Source organism: Astatotilapia calliptera, chromosome 22, assembly GCF_964374335.1.
Source record: "Astatotilapia calliptera chromosome 22, fAstCal68.1, whole genome shotgun sequence".
Classification (NCBI taxonomy): Eukaryota; Metazoa; Chordata; class Actinopteri; order Cichliformes; family Cichlidae; genus Astatotilapia; species Astatotilapia calliptera.
The window spans coordinates 3,122,720-3,140,579 of NC_137442.1; the positions used below are offsets into that span (position 1 = coordinate 3,122,720).

Sequence of the window (17,860 nt, forward strand, 5' to 3'; positions counted from 1 at the left end):
AAGAGCACTGGGATTACAACCAAAACCGTGAGAACATGGCCGCAGGATGCTATTCCGATGCTTCAGGACTGTTTCCACTGCACAGACTGGGATGTATTCAAGGTGCAGGACACTGACAATCGTGTCGCATTGGACAGTTACACCTCCACTGTCTTGGACTACATCTGTTTCTGTGTGGACAATGTAACAACTTGGAAACGATTCCGTGTGTTCCCTAATAATCCACCCTGGATGACACACGGAGTTCAACAACTTATTCGAACAAGGAACAACGCTTTCAAATCCGGGGACTAGGAGGCATACAGTGCTGCCAGGGCCAACCTGAGAAGAGGCATCAAGACTGCCAAGCAGCAGCACAGGAGGCGTATCGAGGCCAGGTTTGAGAACAACACAAACCCAAGGCAGGTCTGGGAGGGCATCAGGGCTATCACGGACTACAAAAGAAGAACACCATCACCCTCAGCCGACAGTTCTACTCTGGCTGAGGATCTAAATCTCTTTTATGCCCGTTTTGACAGGGAGAACACCGACCCTGTCCTGTCCCCTCTCCCCTCAACCGACCCTGCTCCGGTCCTGAGCACTCATGAGCTGAGGCGTGTGTTCCGGAGCATTAACACCAGGAAGGCGGCCGGGCCAGATGGAGTGCTGGGCCGGGTGCTAAAAGACTGTGCTGCGGACCTGGCGGACGTCTTCACCTCTATATATAACACCTCGTTGTCCTGTTCACTGGTACCATCCTGTTTCAAAGCAGCAACCATCGTTCCCATCCAAAACAGTCAAATGTCACATGTCTGAACGATTTCAGACCTGTGGCACTCACCCCCATTCCCGCCAAATGCCTGGAGAGACTGGTCATTAAACACATCAGAGCTGCTTTTCCACCATCCCTGGACTCGCACCAATTTGCATACAGGGAGAACCGGTCAACCGAGGATGCGATCGCCACAGTGCTGCACACATTACTGAAGCACTTGGAACACAGGAACACCTATGCACGGCTCCTCTTTGTAGACTACAGCTCGGCTTTTAATACCATCCGGCCATACAAACTACGTCCCAAACTCCACCAACTGGGACTTAACTCCTCTCTGTGCAACTGGATTGTGGACTTCCTCACTAACCGTAGACAGAGTGTCAGAGTGGGTAAGAACACCTCTTCCACCCTTGTGGTCAACACCGGTGCCCCTCAGGGGTGTGTTCTGAGCCCTCTGCTATACACTCTCTTCACCCATGACTGTATTTCCTCCTGCGCGTCCAATCTCATTGTTAAGTTTGCAGATGACACTACAGTGCTCGGACTTATATCCAACAATGATGAGACAAACTATAGGACAGAGGTGCAACAACTAGAGTCATGGTGCCACGACAATAACTTGGTCTTAAACACCAAAAAGACCAAGGAGATCATTGTAGATTTCCGGAAGAGGGGTCATAACAACCATCTGCCTCTCTTCATTGGCAGTGAGGCGGTGGAGAGGGTGAGCAGTTTTAAATTCTTGGGGGTAACTGTGACCGAGGACCTGTCCTGGGGCAACCATATCACCTCAGTTGTACGGAAGGCCCAACAGCGCCTCTACTACCTGAGGAGACTGCGGAGCACACACATTCCCAGATCTCTGATGTTGAACTTCTACAACTGTGCCATCAGCAGCGTTCTGACGTATGGATTTCTAGTGTGGTTCCCCAGCTGCACCAAGGCCGATCAGCAAGCACTCCAGCGGGTGGTGAAGGAAGCTGGCAGAATTATTGGAACAAGTCTGCCAGAGATCAGTAATATCTTCCCCACTCGCTGTCTGAGGAGGGTGCACAGTATCCTGCGGGACCAACATCACCCTGCGCGCCACCTTTTCCATCTGCTGCCCTCAGGGAGAAGGTACAGGTCTATACAGGCCAGAACATCCAGACTGGCCAACAGCCTGTATCCACAGGCTGTGAGGCTCCTGAACTCTCTGCCCCCCTCTCACGGACAATAACCATATCCAACTTCTTAATAGCAATGAACTGGTCTGCATTGGTGCATCATATCTTTATTCTCTTCCCCCTCCTGCCCCCCCCCCCCCCCCCTCTTTCTTAAATAGATAACTATCATATCTGATATCATATCTCACAGTACAATAATATTGAATGGGTTGCATTGTTGTATTTTGTCATGTTTCTCAGGTCTTTGTCTGAATTTCTACGAACATTATTGCTAAGGATTGTCTTATTGCATTGGAGTCACACTGGGTTAAATATGTACACTTGGGTTTTAAGGGGTATTTATTATTTTCTTCTTTTTTTTGGGTTGTATGGAAGCCCCAAACGCAATTTCATTGTTCTTGACAATGACAATAAATAAATAAATACTAAATGTGGAGAAGCGTTTAGCTTTAACTCTATTACACAAAGTTAGGCGAGTTAACTTTCGTGAGAAAGTTGGTGACACCCAGAGGGGGAGGATCCAACAGGTGGTGAAGTCTTTTGTTAATCAGGTCTTTGAGGATGGGGTGAAGAGGCAAGGAGCAGTCTCTATGTGACACTGGAAGAGGAGACAAGGTTGTAAACTCTCTCTCTGAGGGTTCAAGGGTGTGAACAACAACTGTGGAAATGCCTTCTTCTTGACTGTATTTAAAGAGGGCTGCTATTCATCTTTAGGCTACGTCCACACTAGCCCGGATAGATTTGAAAACGCTCTGCGTCCACACTAGGGTTTTCAGTCGTTTTCACAGAGTTGTGCATCCACATTGAAACGCTTACATTCCAGTACTGTGCATGGGCTGAAGGAAGGACAATACTCGGTGTATAAATGCTCAATCAACAATCCTGTATTCCATACAATTCAACACTTTAAGAGCACAAACCATCCGGATGGGGAGACATGCAAGAAGAGGGTCACAGCAAGTCTCAAAATGGTGGAGCGTTACCCAAAGCTTTTATAGCCTCTGTTGACCCCACCCAGTCGTAAAAAGCTCAAACTTACCCTCTAACTCTCAGTGAGCCTGTGTTATGACCTTGGCTCCCTGCCTATCTGCTTCCAACAAGGGGGTGAGCTCCTGTGGAATGTGCTCTGTGCTCTCTGCACACAGTATTCTCTTCTTAACTCAGCAGTATGAAATGCCATGAAACAGTGTAACTCACTCACAGTAAATCAACAGTATAGGATAGTACAAACCTATCTAATGAATCTAATGATTTTCTAATGATTCTTTTGTAATTCAGAAGCATAGTGCAAACTAGAACTACAACTACATACTAATTATACTCTCTATAATAAGGAGTATGGTGTGGCTTACAGCAGTACAATGATTCACTCATTTCGATTATAGACACAAGATAAAATAATAATCTCACAGCACACACACAAAGGAACCCTCAGACCAAACATACTTCAAAACAAACATCACATTGGGAAGACAGGTCAGAGAGGTAGGCTGATAAGAAAAACAACAAAAATACACAACATGAGGCGAGAGGAGGAAAAAAAAGCTCCACCCAGACTGAGCTTCTGATGGGAGAACAACAAAAAACACCTCAGCACAAAAGCACATGAATCTTAATACACCATAGAAGCACATGACAAGCAACAGGTGTGAGTAAGGGGTGAGAGTAAGTCGGTGTAGACAGCACATCCGGTCCTGCAGCATGCGCTGGGACTAGACCCGCCGTCTGACCTCAGCCTTGGAGATAAGCGTTCAAAGGTGTTTGGAATCCAGGTTGGGGGACACAGGATGGGAACGAAGAGTCTACAGAGTCTGTCTTCAGAAACAGAGTTTTTTGTTGGTCAGCTCCAGCCTTGAGACCACAGGTGGCGCCGATATGGTAGCCACATGAAATGATGGTGGTTTCCTTTAGTGCGAACAAGTGCATGTCAATTTTACAGTCGATCTAAATGTCCATCACGGGTCTCTCAATCTCCCATTGGAGATTTTGCGCTCAAAGACCATTTGTTAACTGTCTATAAATTCTACAGGGTTCATGTGTGTCACATGCTAAATATGCTGTGAAAAACTTTTTTTAAACAAGTCCTGCTGGAGTCAGTCAGTTCATTTCCATAGAGAGTCACTTTGCATCAGCAGCACCATGCTCCAGTGCTCTGGGAGAGTTTATAGTCCTGAGAGTTGAACACTGGATGACTGACAGCTGTCCTTCATCACAACAGAAGCCACAGAAATCCTCCTCATCAAAAACATGACTTTGATCTGCGTCCTCATCTGGACTCTCCTCTGCTGCTGCTTCACAGGTAAAGTCCAGAGAATCAAACTCCTCTCCTCTATCAACATCTGTCCCTCTGAAATGAAGCCCACAAAACCATGAAGCTGCTTTATGTTTTTGTCTCTGTGTCCTCAGAGTCCAGAGGACAATATACAGTGACTCAGCCTGGAGCAGTGAGCTCTGCTGTGGGAGGATCTGTGAGCATCAAGTGTACGACCAGTCAGAATATTTATAGTAATTGGTTATCCTGGTACCAACAGAAAGATGGAGGAGTTCCTAAACTGCTCATTTACTATATTAGCACTCGACAATCAGGGATTCCAGCTCGTTTCACAGGCAGTGGATCAAACTCTGACTTCACTCTGACCATCAGTGGAGTCCAGGCTGAAGATGCAGCAGTTTATTACTGTCAGAGTGGTCACTATCCTAACAGTCAGTGGGTGTTCACACAGTGAAAAACAGTCGTACAAAAACCTCCCTCAGTCAGACTGAACAGAAACTGAAGTGACTGCTGCAGCTGGAAGATACTGCAGAGACTGATACAGTTCACTGAGGACACACACACACACACACACACACACACACACACACACACACACACACACACACACACACACACACACACACACAATGAAAATGTCATTAATGCTAAAGGAAAAAAAAGTTGGAAATATATCATTTATTTTTAACAAATCATTTATGACCTTTGACTTCTGCTTCATACCAGCTCAAATAAATCTCAATTTCTAAATATCGATCATTATCAAAAATCATATTTCTGTAAGAAAAAAAATCTAACACTAAATGAACTCAGCAAAAGTCAGTGAGTCATAATTATCTGCACAATTTAGCAAATACTTCAAATAGAAACTTTAAGTCCAAATCAGTCAAATGATCAAATTTCCATCTTTTCTTTCTCAGGTTTTTAGATTTTCTCTTTTTTGCTCTTCAACACTGCCATGGTCCAAAGACCTGTTGACTTCCTATTCATGTTTTTGATTATTAATATGATTCGTTTCATTTATTTTCTGTTTTCCAGTCGCATTTCTTCATCCCTCTGTTCCTTATGTTCTGTCAACCCGTGTCTCAGAGCTATTCTCTGGTTCCCTGTTTTATTTGGATTCTGCGTTCTGTGTGAGTGTATTCGTCATGTCTGATGAGGTTCAGCTGTGTCTGCCTTCTGTGGTGTATTCCCTCGTTACCCTGTCTTAACAGGACTATAAATACAACTATATACAGTCACATTTGTAAAAACAAAAAACTTTTATACTAAACACTTTTAAAATGTACAATGTGAAGAAGCCCAGGAGCAATCCCATTTCAGAACACTTAGAATAGCACAACTTCATCCCAAAAGGCCACAGGTTTTAACCACAGCATTCCAGCATCAGTTCATGTAAATGCAGCTACAGCTTTCCAAATCCCAGGAATCCTTTTAATGCAGTGTTCATAAGATCTTTAAATTGATCCTTGTATGCAACACGTCTCGGAAGATACAGGGATAAGCTGCACATCGATGCGTATCCCTGACTCCTGATCATAAAACTCTATGTTGCAGGACCCGAGTGGTGGAAGTAAGTCAGCCCCAGTTATAAAGACCAGCAGCTCTTCAAACGTGTGGTCCACCTCTTGCTCTGTTAAAATACATACACCTAGTAAATAAAGCGTAATGTGTAGGTTCATGAATAAAAGATTTATAATCAGTTACACTGACTGTTATGTAGAGCGGTTGCATTAATGACAATTTAGGAGTCAAAAACAGGTTGTTAGGCAAAACTAATACTGCGAAGCATCGTATAATGAAAAAGCAAAGCAATCCTGCCCTCCTAAGACACAGGACATTAATTTTTGTCCTCCGAGTCGGAGACCTGTATGTCAAGGACCCTTGACAGGTATTCATATACCTAAATGCCAAGAGAAAGAAAATATGTGTGTCGTCGTTAGGATAGGGATTTATGTTGGTGTGAGAGACTGTAGCCTACAAGTTCATATTGTTAAATGACAGTTATGACATGTTGTGTTTCAGGTGATTTTACAGAAAAAAAAAACACCAAAATAACGTACTGAATACTTTTAACAAAAAAACTCTGTATATTAAATTACTTCTTAAAATACCTGCCCCAACACTGATCACGAGAATAGACTCATTCTTGTACAGCGCTTTTCTGCTCCACCTGCTCAGTGTTTCATACAACAAACTGCAACATGCTGAAACATTTCATTACACAGCATGCAATGAATTTGCATAAATGTAATGTCTTTAATATCCTGCTTAGTAATGGCAGTGTCTCTCAATTCCCCTTCGCACTTACTCTTTAACATAAACTTTGCTTTACTTCATGTATTGAAAGTGACTTAATTCTACCGACTCATATTGACTACAGATAGCACACTGGCTTCCAATTAGAACCCTGGAAATCATTATTTAGAGTTTAATATTGACATCACCACAAAAGTAAGACAAACACTCAATTCTTATTTAATATAGATATTTTTTTATTCTTTAAAACTTTAAACAAACTTTAAACTTTAAACAAAGCAATGAAAAATGAGAGAAGAAATTAGATTTTTTTTTTTAAAGCTACAGAATGCAGACTGAAAGTAAGACCAGCATGAAAGTCACAGTTAGTCAGGTCAGGACTGGGGACACTGGTCTCTCATCAGTGGCTCTGATACCAGAGTGTGGGAGCCCTGGGTGGCCTCACAGGTCACAGAGCCCACCTTCATCCAGTGGTCTGCAGGGAGCCTCAGGGTGCTGCTCCAGCTGTAGAGGCCGTCGTTCTCCTGCACCACGGGGCTCCTGCTCTCCTCCCAGCTGATGCTGCCACTGCCATCCACCTTCCAGGACAGACTCCAGTCTGAGGGGAAGCCCTTGTTGGCCACACACATGACTGTAGCCTTCCCCTGTTTCAGCTCCTCACTGGAGGGACCCAGCACCTTCAGGGCGGGGCGGGCATCACCTAGGAAACACCAATCAGCTTAGAGGACAAGAACCACAATTTGATTTTCTCCGTTAAGAAGTTTCTGTCAGGTGTTTTTTCTGCTCCACCAGTCATTCACTCACACATTGTTTCACTTCCCTTTCAGAAACCTCTCATGCATATCAGCACAGAGAGAATCATCACACAGTTTGAGCTGAAATATGTTCAAACTACACTGGAAATAAAAAAACAAAAAAACAAAACAAAGATGTGTCAACAATTTCAAAAGATGTTAAGCTTCAACATCATCAGTTCTTCGTAATAAACAGCTTGTTCTGGATAAGAAAGTCAATACCACTACTTACCTCATGTGGTTTTTTTTATTGCTTACATTGTTTTAAATGATATGATACAATAAGAACACCAGAGATCTTTATCTTCACTCTGTGCAGTTTAACTTTTTTCATTGGAAATTGTCCTGAGTGTCTGAATAATCATTTCCAAAGCTGACTTTGTTTCTTAGGACAAAATTTATGAATAAAATATGTAATCAGTTACACAAAAAGTTTCCTAACCTTTCATATTAAATGAAATTAAAGAAAAGAAAATTACATTAAAAAAAAAAGCTCTAAGTCTGACTTACTTCCAACTTGCAGTCTGGTTCCTCCACCAAAAGTCCACCACAGTGATACAAACTCATTGAGGCGCCGTACAAAAACCTCTGACTGTAGAGAGACACGGCTCTCTGACTCTGTCAGACTGGATTAAAACTAAAAGCTCTCGAGACTTAACCAGATATATTTATATGTAAAATATCCTCAAGTCCACTCTGATGTTTTATATTGTGTTTAATATTCATTTTAACATTTATTCTGAAGCTAACTTTGTTTCTTCATGAAGATTTATCTAAAAACTATTTTCCTGAGGTTTTTTTAGGCGCATTGAACAGAAAAGTTAAGATAATCAAAAGAAAGAAATTTGCTAAAGTAAATGAGGTTTAAGTTTGACTTACTTCCAACTTGCAGTCTGGTTCCTCCACCAAAAGTCCACCACAGTGATACAAACTCATTGAGGCGCCGTACAAAAACCTCTGACTGTAGAGAGACACGGCTCTCTGTGTGACTGAACTAAACCTACAAGCCCTCAAAATACAACTTTACCATCAGAACTAGAAATAATAATGAATAATATGAAACATCCCAGATTTTCATTGGAAATTGTCCTGAGTGTCTGAATAATCATTTCCAAAGCTGACTTTGTTTCTTAGGACAAAATTTATGAATAAAATAATTAATCAGTTACATAAAAAGTTTCCTAGCCTTTCATATTAAATGAAATTAAAGAAAAGAAAATTACATTTAAAAAAAAAAAGCTCTACGGCTGACTTACTTCCAACTTGCAGTCTGGTTCCTCCACCGAACGTGTACCACAGTGATACAAACTCATTGAGCCGCCGTACAAAAACCTCTGACTGTAGAGAGACACGGCTCTCTGACTCTGAAACAAACAAACTCAACAATATGAATTCTTTAAATCATAATTTCATAACATATTAATATTATAATTTTTACATAAAAACAACGAAACACAATAAAACTATATTCCAATAATCCAATTTGGTCATTTACATTTTACAACTGTTAAGATACATCACTTTAATGCTTCCACCTTCTTTCTCATAACTCTAAACATTAAAATTAATTTTCAAGCTACAATCACAAAACTTAAAACTCATCAGGTAAAACCTCACAAATGCATCAAAACAGTTTTATGTTCTCTCACAAACACTTAGTGTCTTCAGATCGCGCACAGAACCAGTTAAAATGATAATACTGCTGAGCATTGCACACTACGTCACAAAACAGAGCATGAAACTCAGGTCTTTCTAGTCTCACAGTTTGTCCTGTTATTCTACAAAACATATAAAATGTCAACCTAAAACAGATGAATGATTCTGAGCAGGGCCGTGCAGAGATGCTGGAAGGGACGGGTGCTCAAAGTTCAAAAGGGGCACATAGAACCAGGCTGAATAACAACAACACTGTTGCTGTTGAGGGGTTGCTGCTGCTCCTGCTGCAGATAGTGATGGAGGTCTGTGTTGCTTTGAGACTGTAGACAGTAAAAAGTCCACAGCAGAGATGGTAGCTGATTAAAGAAGTGTTATGAGATGATAATAAAATGCAAAGATTGGTGACAGCGCTCAGAAGCATTAAACCACAAAACTGTGGGAAATGAACTCGGCTCTGCCTGTGAGTCACTCTTCCATCTCCTCATCTCATCTGTCACTCTCCACTTGCTGTACATCTCAGAACAGGGCACACTCTGGTGTTTCATTAATCTATTATTTAATTATCCATACTTAAAAGCTCATGCACCTAATCCAAAATAAAGTAATGATAGAAAAATGTTATAGAACCAAAGCATTGTGTTTATTATTGTTTTTATACTTGAGCACCTCTGCTATACAACAACTGGTACAGGCGTTATTGTTACCTGTTGTGACGGAGTTACACCGTCCCGGGCCGCAGACAGCTGATCTGGGCGCATACATGCACCACCACCATTAGTTTCTACAATTACTGCGCGTCTTTTCGTCGACCGGGCAGATAAACAAAAAGGGGTGAGAGGTATATTTTGAGCAGCGCAGAAGGTGGCCAACATATTTTCCCACTTACCTTTAATAAAGCCGGTCGCGGAGACTCGCTGTGATGGCCGATTGTACGGGGGTTATGCAAGCCGATGGTATGCTGTTCTCGGGTTCAAATAGTGGGTTCGCGCACGCTTGAAAGGTCACGCGAACTGCATTATTTTTTTTGTTTGTTTTTTTGTTGTTGTGAAACACTGTAGGCTGCCTGGAATTGGCCATAAATGTCTGTATATACATATATGTATTGTAGGAATACAGCTGGAAATAAGCTGAGGGGGAAAGATTGTTTGGTAAAAGAAATAATAAAGAGATGACTATTATGCCTAGTGGGAGGGGCCATGGGGTATAAAAGAAGGCTGTCAGGGCCTACCTGGGTTCTTTCAGTGAGATGTTACAGAGAGGGTAACATGCAGACTGTGTTTTGTATATAGATGTTTGTTTTGTGTTGACTTAAGTTAGTTTCCTATTTTCTTTGTAAATAATCTTTTGTGCACCTGGGAGGCCGGCAGAATAAATTATCCACACTGAATGCTTCCTGACTACGCCTGCATTTGTTTGGGAGAAGTTTAGGAGAGGACCCCGCGACATATGGTGTCAGAAGTGGGATTGCTAGTCGGAAGAGGAAAACGCGCCTCCCAGTTAAGCGCACAGGGCTGCGGTCCCAGCAGCATGAGCTTCCAGTGGAGAAGACAGCAGAGGAGCTGGCATGGGACACAGTGCCGGCGTCGTCTTCTTCAGCAGAGGAGGAGGAGGAGGTTTCCGGCAGGATTGGTCCAGAATTGCCTACAGCTTCGACCTCAGCACGTGACCCAAATGGAGAGCTGATTGCGATGATGAGGGACTTCCTGGCGGGACAGCAAAGGAGAGAGGAGGTTTTTTTGGCAGAACTCAGGGGGCTGAGGACTGTTTCCCCTCCCAACGCTCAGCTGCATTCAGATTTTGCTGGTCAGCAAAGTCCAGCCCAAGCACCAGCCGGAGCAAGCACCACAGCAGCAATGGCCACGCCAAGCACCGCAACAGCAAGCAGCCCCAGAATGGTACTGCCTACACCTGCACGTCAAAGAGGATACCGGGATCCCCCAGAGGAGGTTCCCTCTCGTCAGTCACAAGCAGTGACCAACAGCCTCGACCAGTCAGTCTCAGAGTGGATGCGATCTGTTGGGCCAAAAATTCCACCCTATCAGATGGGGGAAGACATTGAGAACTATTTGTTGCGTTTTGAGCGAGTTGCCAAAACCTGTAGATGGCCAGAGAGTGAATGGGCCTGTCGTCTGGTTCCACTGCTATTGGGGAAGGCGTTGGAGGCCTACACTGCAATGGATGAAGAAAGAGCCCATCGTTATGAAGATTTAAAAGCGGCGTTGCTAACCAAATTTGACATTTCCCCTGAGACGTATCGGCAGAGGTTCCGGTCCAATACAGTTCCACCTGGTGAGATCCCCACTGAGACCTATTATCGCCTGAAGGGCCTCTATCGGCGCTGGATCCGACCAGAGCAGCATACTAAAGAAGAGATGGGAGAAGCTATCATCTTGGAGCAGTTAATCCAGGTACTTCCAGGGGAGGTGAGGACCTGGGTGAGGGAGCATGAGCCAGCAGATGGACTGACCGCTTCTAAGCTGGTGTCACAGTACTTCAATGTGCGTAAAGGAGCACCACCTGCACGCTCATCTGGGATGCCACAGCGACCACCACTCCCATCATCGGGTCTTCTGAAAAGGGAGAGCAACCCAGAGCCACCAGAAAACACCAAGGCATCAAACTTACGAGGAGCGGGTAAGGACTTTCTTTGTTATTATTGCCAGCAGCCAGGTCATAAAGCCTCGGTATGCCCTATCCGGAAGGCTAAAGTCACTGGTGCCTGCTATGCACCCCGGCTGGAGATGGAGCCCACAAGGGTCCAGCCAGTGGATGTGCAACGCTATAAAAAAGTAAAGGTCAATGGTCTGCAGGCTACTGCTTTGCTGGACACTGGTAGTTTTATGTCTTTAATTAAGCATAGTTTGGTACCAGTGAACAGTGTGGACTATAGCAGACAGGAAGAAGTTTTATGTGTGCATGGCGATAAACATCCATACCCAAAAGTGGAGGTAACAGTGACTATTAATGAACAGCCATACCTGTTGTCAGTTGGGGTGGTACAGAACTTGCCTGTAGAGGTTATTCTGGGGATGGACTTGCCTGTACTCATGGACTTGCTGCAAGAAAAAGAAGAACAGTGGACAGAGACTGATGTGGGGGATAAGGGAAATGCTAAATTAAACGTGTCTGGCCCAGTGGTCACTAGAGCCCAAATGAAGGCTGGATGCCAACCCTTGCCAGACTTTGACAGTAGTCTGTGCGAGGGTGGCACTAATGGGCCAAGAAAATCCCGCCGCCAACGCCGCATTGAGAAGCAGCTATGGTCAAAGGGGCCGGACACTAAGAGCATGAAATGGGATGTACCAGAAAATATCACTTTGTTGCAAAGGGAGGATGAAACGTTGAAAGTTTTCTTTGCTAATGTGACTGAAGGGGGAACTGGGAAATGGGGAGGGAAAGAGAAGTTCATTGTTGACAAAAATGTGTTGTATGCAGTTGACGGTGACCACCAACGGCTTGTGATACCTTCTAGTTGTAGACCCCTCATTATGCAATTAGCACATACCCTCCCCTGGGCAGGTCATCTGCGTCGCCAAAAAACCTATATGTGAGTTAGCTCACGTTTCTTTTGGCCATCAATGTATACAGACATACAAAAATATTGCCGTACATGCCCTACCTGCCAGAAAACTTGTCCAGCTCGCAAGTCAGACAGGGCCCTGCCACAGCCACTTCCGGTCATCTCCACCCCCTTCCGTAGGATAGCTATGGACATTGTGGGTCCTCTGGTAAAAAGTAGTCGGGGTCATCAGTACATTTTGGTGGTGTGTGATTATGCGACTCATTTCCCAGAAGCGTTCCCCCTGTGTGCGCTCATGGCACCCAATGTTCTGCGTGCACTGGTACAGCTGTTCTCCCGGGTGGGGATACCAGATGAGATTTTGACCGACCAAGGGACTAACTTTACCTCTAGGTTGATGCAGCTCTTCCACAACCAGCTAGGCATCTCTGCCATCAGGACGTCACCCTACCATACACAGACAGATGGGTTAGTGGAGAGGTTCAACCAAACTCTGAAGAGGATGCTGCAGAAGTTTGTGTCAGACACTGGGAAAGACTGGGACCAGTGGCTACCCTTCCTGCTGTTTGTGTACAGAGAAGTTCCCCAGGCTTCCACTGGTTTCTCACCATTCGAGCTACTCTATGGTTGGGATGTGCAGGGGCCATTGGATCTCCTCCGGAAGGGTTGGGAGTCTCCTGCTTCTGCTCCAAATGATAAAGGAGTGGTGCAATTTGTGCTGGAAATGAGAGATCGGTTGGGGAGATACCATGAAGAGGCCGAGGTCAACCTGCGAGACGCTCAACGAAGCCAGAAGACCTGGTATGACCAACAGGCCCGGCAACGTGAATTTCAACCTGGTCAAAAGGTGTTGTTACTTCTCCCGTCAGCCAACAGTAAACTTCTGGCGAAATGGCAAGGGCCATACACAGTTCTTCGCAGAATGGGGCCAGTGACCTATGAGATTCATCATCCTGAAAAGAGGAAACCGAAGCAGACTTACCATGTGAATCTCCTGAAAGAATGGGAAGAGCGTGCCCACCAGGCCCCTGCGAAAGCTCTGATGGCAAGAGAAATGCCAAGAGAAGGGAAGACAGAACCCGAGCAGGGAGCCGATACGATGTCTCCGGTGCTGACTCATCTTACCCCACAGCAGGCTGCTGAGCTATTCCAAGTCCTTTGGGAGACTCCATCTCTGTGTTCAGTTAACCCCGGCAGGACCACCCTTGTCGAACATGTGATACGCCTAAAGGATGGACATCCCATCCGCCAACGTCCATACCGGGTTCCACAACACCTAGTGGATAAACTGCGACAGGAGGTGGAGAAGATGCTGGAGCTTGGGGTGATAGAGCCGTCCTGCTCAGAGTGGTGTAGCCCGGTGGTCATCATCTTCAAAGATGGCTCCCTACGCATCTGCATTGATTTCCGGAAGCTTAATTCCATTTCAGAGTTTGATGCCTACCCCATGCCTCGAACCGAGGATTTGCTGGAGAAGATCGGAGCGGCCAGGTACATCACCACCTTGGATCTTTGCAAAGGTTACTGGCAAGTGCCACTGGAGGAGTCTTCTCGACCGCACACCGCCTTCAGGACACCTGCCGGCCTGTTCCAGTTCACGGTGATGCCATTTGGCCTAGATGGGGCACCGGCCACCTTCCAAAGGCTGATGGACAAATTACTACAGGACTTTAATAGACAGTAATATATGATGAGTAATAATTTAAAAAATCCATACACATAAAACACACACACACACACACATACGGTGACATTTTATACCTTCTCCAGAATTCTGTATATACTACGGCCACAAGTTTTCATCATGATGCTGATCCAGAATCCTTCCCTTATTATTTAATTCTAGTGCTATAAGTGTCATGGTCCTGGGTCATGTGACCCAGTGTTTTGTGTTAATTATTATTATCTTATGCTTTAGGTTATTCTGGTTATGTCTTTTGCTATGATTTCTAGTTCCTAGGTTTGGTTCCCATGCTCCCTCTGTTCCAGTTCAGTCAGGTCTCTGTGTAAAGTCCGTGGCTGTGTCCCAATTCAGGGTCTGCAAGCTTGAAGTACGCGCACTACGTGTACTGCGTACGGTGCGTACTATGAGTACGAGAAGTGCGGAAGTGAGAGGCTTGTGAAATGGGATGGTCTAGCCTGCGTCGCGCTGTTCAGGTTGCCTAGCAACCATGATGCTAACCGCGAGAAACATTTCATACAGCTTTGTGTGACAGAAATGAAGGAGGAAAAATGTCTTGTTGGTCATTCATTTTTGTCATGACATCACTTTGATTAGTTGAGTATCTGAGGACTGGAAATATATATATACACACAAATGTCTTTGTGTGTATATATATACATATATTACAGCAGTGAGCTTGAACTTGAAAGATTCAAGTTGCAGTTTATATTTTCTATCACCTTAAATCTTCACTCAAAAGTGTATATACAGATGTATTATACATAAGAGACAAATATTGTTCGTTTAATATGTTGGCATTATTACATTTGGCTCAATGCTTACATACATGTGTGAAAAGGAAAATGTACGAGCTGTGAAAACTGTGTCTGATAAAATGAAGAGTAGATTGATATATGAAATATTCCTTTATTGGGTGAGAAAATCAGACCATGTCATAACTGCTTTAAGTCATACAGAATAGATATCAGAGCCTTAAACAGGCTGACTTCTGCTAAATGGGTCAAACTGGGCAGAAAGTCTACAAACACATAACATCCTTATAGAATATGATGTAACACTATAGATCAACTTAGCTCAGAATATATAAAGCATATAAACAACTAGAAAAATTTGCATTTCCTGCGAAAATGCAGTGTGGATGCTTTAAAGCTGAAGCTGTATGCAAAAACTAGCTGAAAAAGCTAAAAAGTTGCAGAAATTGTAAAAACTTTGCAGAAGCAAAGGAACTTTGCTAAAATGGAATAACTTAGCAGAACTGCAATATCTTAGAGGAAACATAATACTTGGCAGAAATATAATAGCATAGCAGAACTTAGCAGAAATATTGTAACTTACCAGAAACATGATAACTTCTCAAAAATACAAGAATTTAGGAGAAATAGTATAAGATAACAGAAAGAATATATTTAGCCAAAAATACTTAAACATTACAGAAACACTATGATTTAGAAAAATAGTACAACAGAGCAGAAATATTGTGATTTACCAGAGACACTGTGATGAACTATGAATATTGTAATTTTAAATTAAGACTATGTTTTAGCACAAATATTATAATTTGGCAGAAATACTATAATTTAGCAGAAATACTATATTAAGCACAAATCCTATAAAAAGCAGAAATGGTATGATTAAGCATAAATACTACATTTAGTAGAAATACTTTGTTTTAGCACAAATCCTATAAAAAGCAGAAATACTGTACTATGATTTAGTAGAAAAACTATAATTAATCAGAAATACTAAATTTAGCAGAAATACTATATTAAGCACAAATCCTATGAAAAGCAGAAATAATATGATTAAGCATAAATACTACATTTAGCAGAAATACTATATTAAGCACAAATCTTATAAAAAGCAGAAATACTATATTAAGCACAAATCCTATAAAAGCAGAAATAGTATATTAAGCACAAATCTTATAAAATAGCAGAAATAGTATGATTTAGCACAATAGTAATAAGTTAAACAGAAAAATTGCAAAAGCAAAATGGACAGCTGAAAAAATGCTGAACATGCTGAGGGTCCCTCAAATATACTTGTTAAATGACAAAAATCTGCAAAAAAATCTATAACAGCCACACAATTACAAATATGTACACATGAGGAAACACACATGCACAGAGAGACACACACACAAGATCCAATTCAGTCAACCAGTCTAAATATATTGAATTTGAATCTTACAATGAGATCATCCCATTAAAAGGCTTTCTCTCTCTCTCTCTCTCTCTCTCTCTCTCTGTCACACACGCACACACACACACACACACACACACACACACACACACAAACACACAGAGGGAGAGAGCTGCTGAATTTGAATCCACCAATCAGAGTGGCTGTGTACTTTTTCCCGCCAAAACAGGTGCTTCTGTTTACACACGCAGCACAGAGAGACACAGGATTATTGCAGTCTATTTCTCATAGTGAGGACTCCCCTCAAACAAATGACCATAATTTCCTAACTGTAGGGGCTAGAGCGGTCATTCTTACACCGTTTTGTTCAGAAGTGATTGGGGAATCTTCAAGTGTTGACAATTTATCATTAAAATATGAATTATTAGAGATATATGACATGGATGACTTATTGACTTAGAAGCCACGAATTCCCCAATATGCAAATTTGAATGGCTGAGGCCACATATATGATTGGCTGGCTGGGAAGCCGTGCAGGCCCTGATTTGTGGATTTGAATTCCTCAGCCCTGATATGATTGGCTGGCTTAGAAGCCATGAAGGCCCCAATATGCAAATTTGAATGCCTCAGGACACATATATGATTGGCTGGGAAGCCCTGCAGGCCCTGATTTGAAAATTTGAATTTCTCAGTCCTCACAGAGGATTGGCTGCCTGGGGACCTGGCAGAAATATATAGAAATACTATGATTAAGCATAAATACTACATTTAGTAGAAATACTATGTTTTAGCACAAATCCTATAAAAAGCAGAAATACTATAATTTAGCAGAAATACTATATTAAGCACAAATCCTATAAAAAGCATAAATACTATATTAGGTACAAATCCTATAAAAAGCAGAAATACTATATTAGGCACAAATAGTATAAAAAGCAGAAATACTATAATTTAGCAGAAATACTATGTTAGGCACAAATCCTATAAAAAGAACAAATACTATAATTTAGCAGAAATACTATATTAGGCACAAATCTTATGAAAAGCAGAAATAGTATGATTTAGCAGAAATACTGTATTTAGCACAAGTACCGAAAAGTACCAGAAATACTATGATTTAGCCGAATAGTAATAACTTACAAAATTACAAATATGGAGGCATATTGAAACACAAATGCACAGAAGGACACACAAACACAGGCTCTAATCCAGTCAACCAGTCTAACTATATTCAATTTAAATCCTACAATGACATGCTGCCAAATAAGGGCAGGGTCCTCTCTCTCCCACTAAACACACACACACACACACACACACACACACACACACACACACACACACACACACACACACACACACAGGGAGAGAGAAGTAAGTTTCTAGGTCAGCCTGGGAGCTGCTGAATTTGAATCCACCAATCAGAGTGGCTGTTTACGTTTTCCCGCCAAAGCAGGTGCATCTTTTTACACACGCAGCACAGAGAGGCACAGGATTATTGCAGCCTATTTCTCATAGTGACGACTCCCCTCAAACAAATGACCATAATTTCCTAACCGTAGGGGCTAGAGCGGTCATTCTTACACCGTTTTGTTCAGAAGAGATGGGGGAATCTT

At 42.7% G+C, this 17,860-nt stretch overlaps 1 gene segment (V, D, J or C); it reads right to left on the bottom strand.

Annotated features, from left to right (window-relative positions):
* Positions 1-6,727: 6,727 nt before the first annotated feature.
* LOC145423569 (Ig kappa-b4 chain C region-like) overlaps positions 6,728-17,860 on the bottom strand; it is a 213,727-nt gene continuing 202,594 nt past the window's right edge. Inside the window, exon 2 of the C gene segment in view lies at positions 6,728-6,824.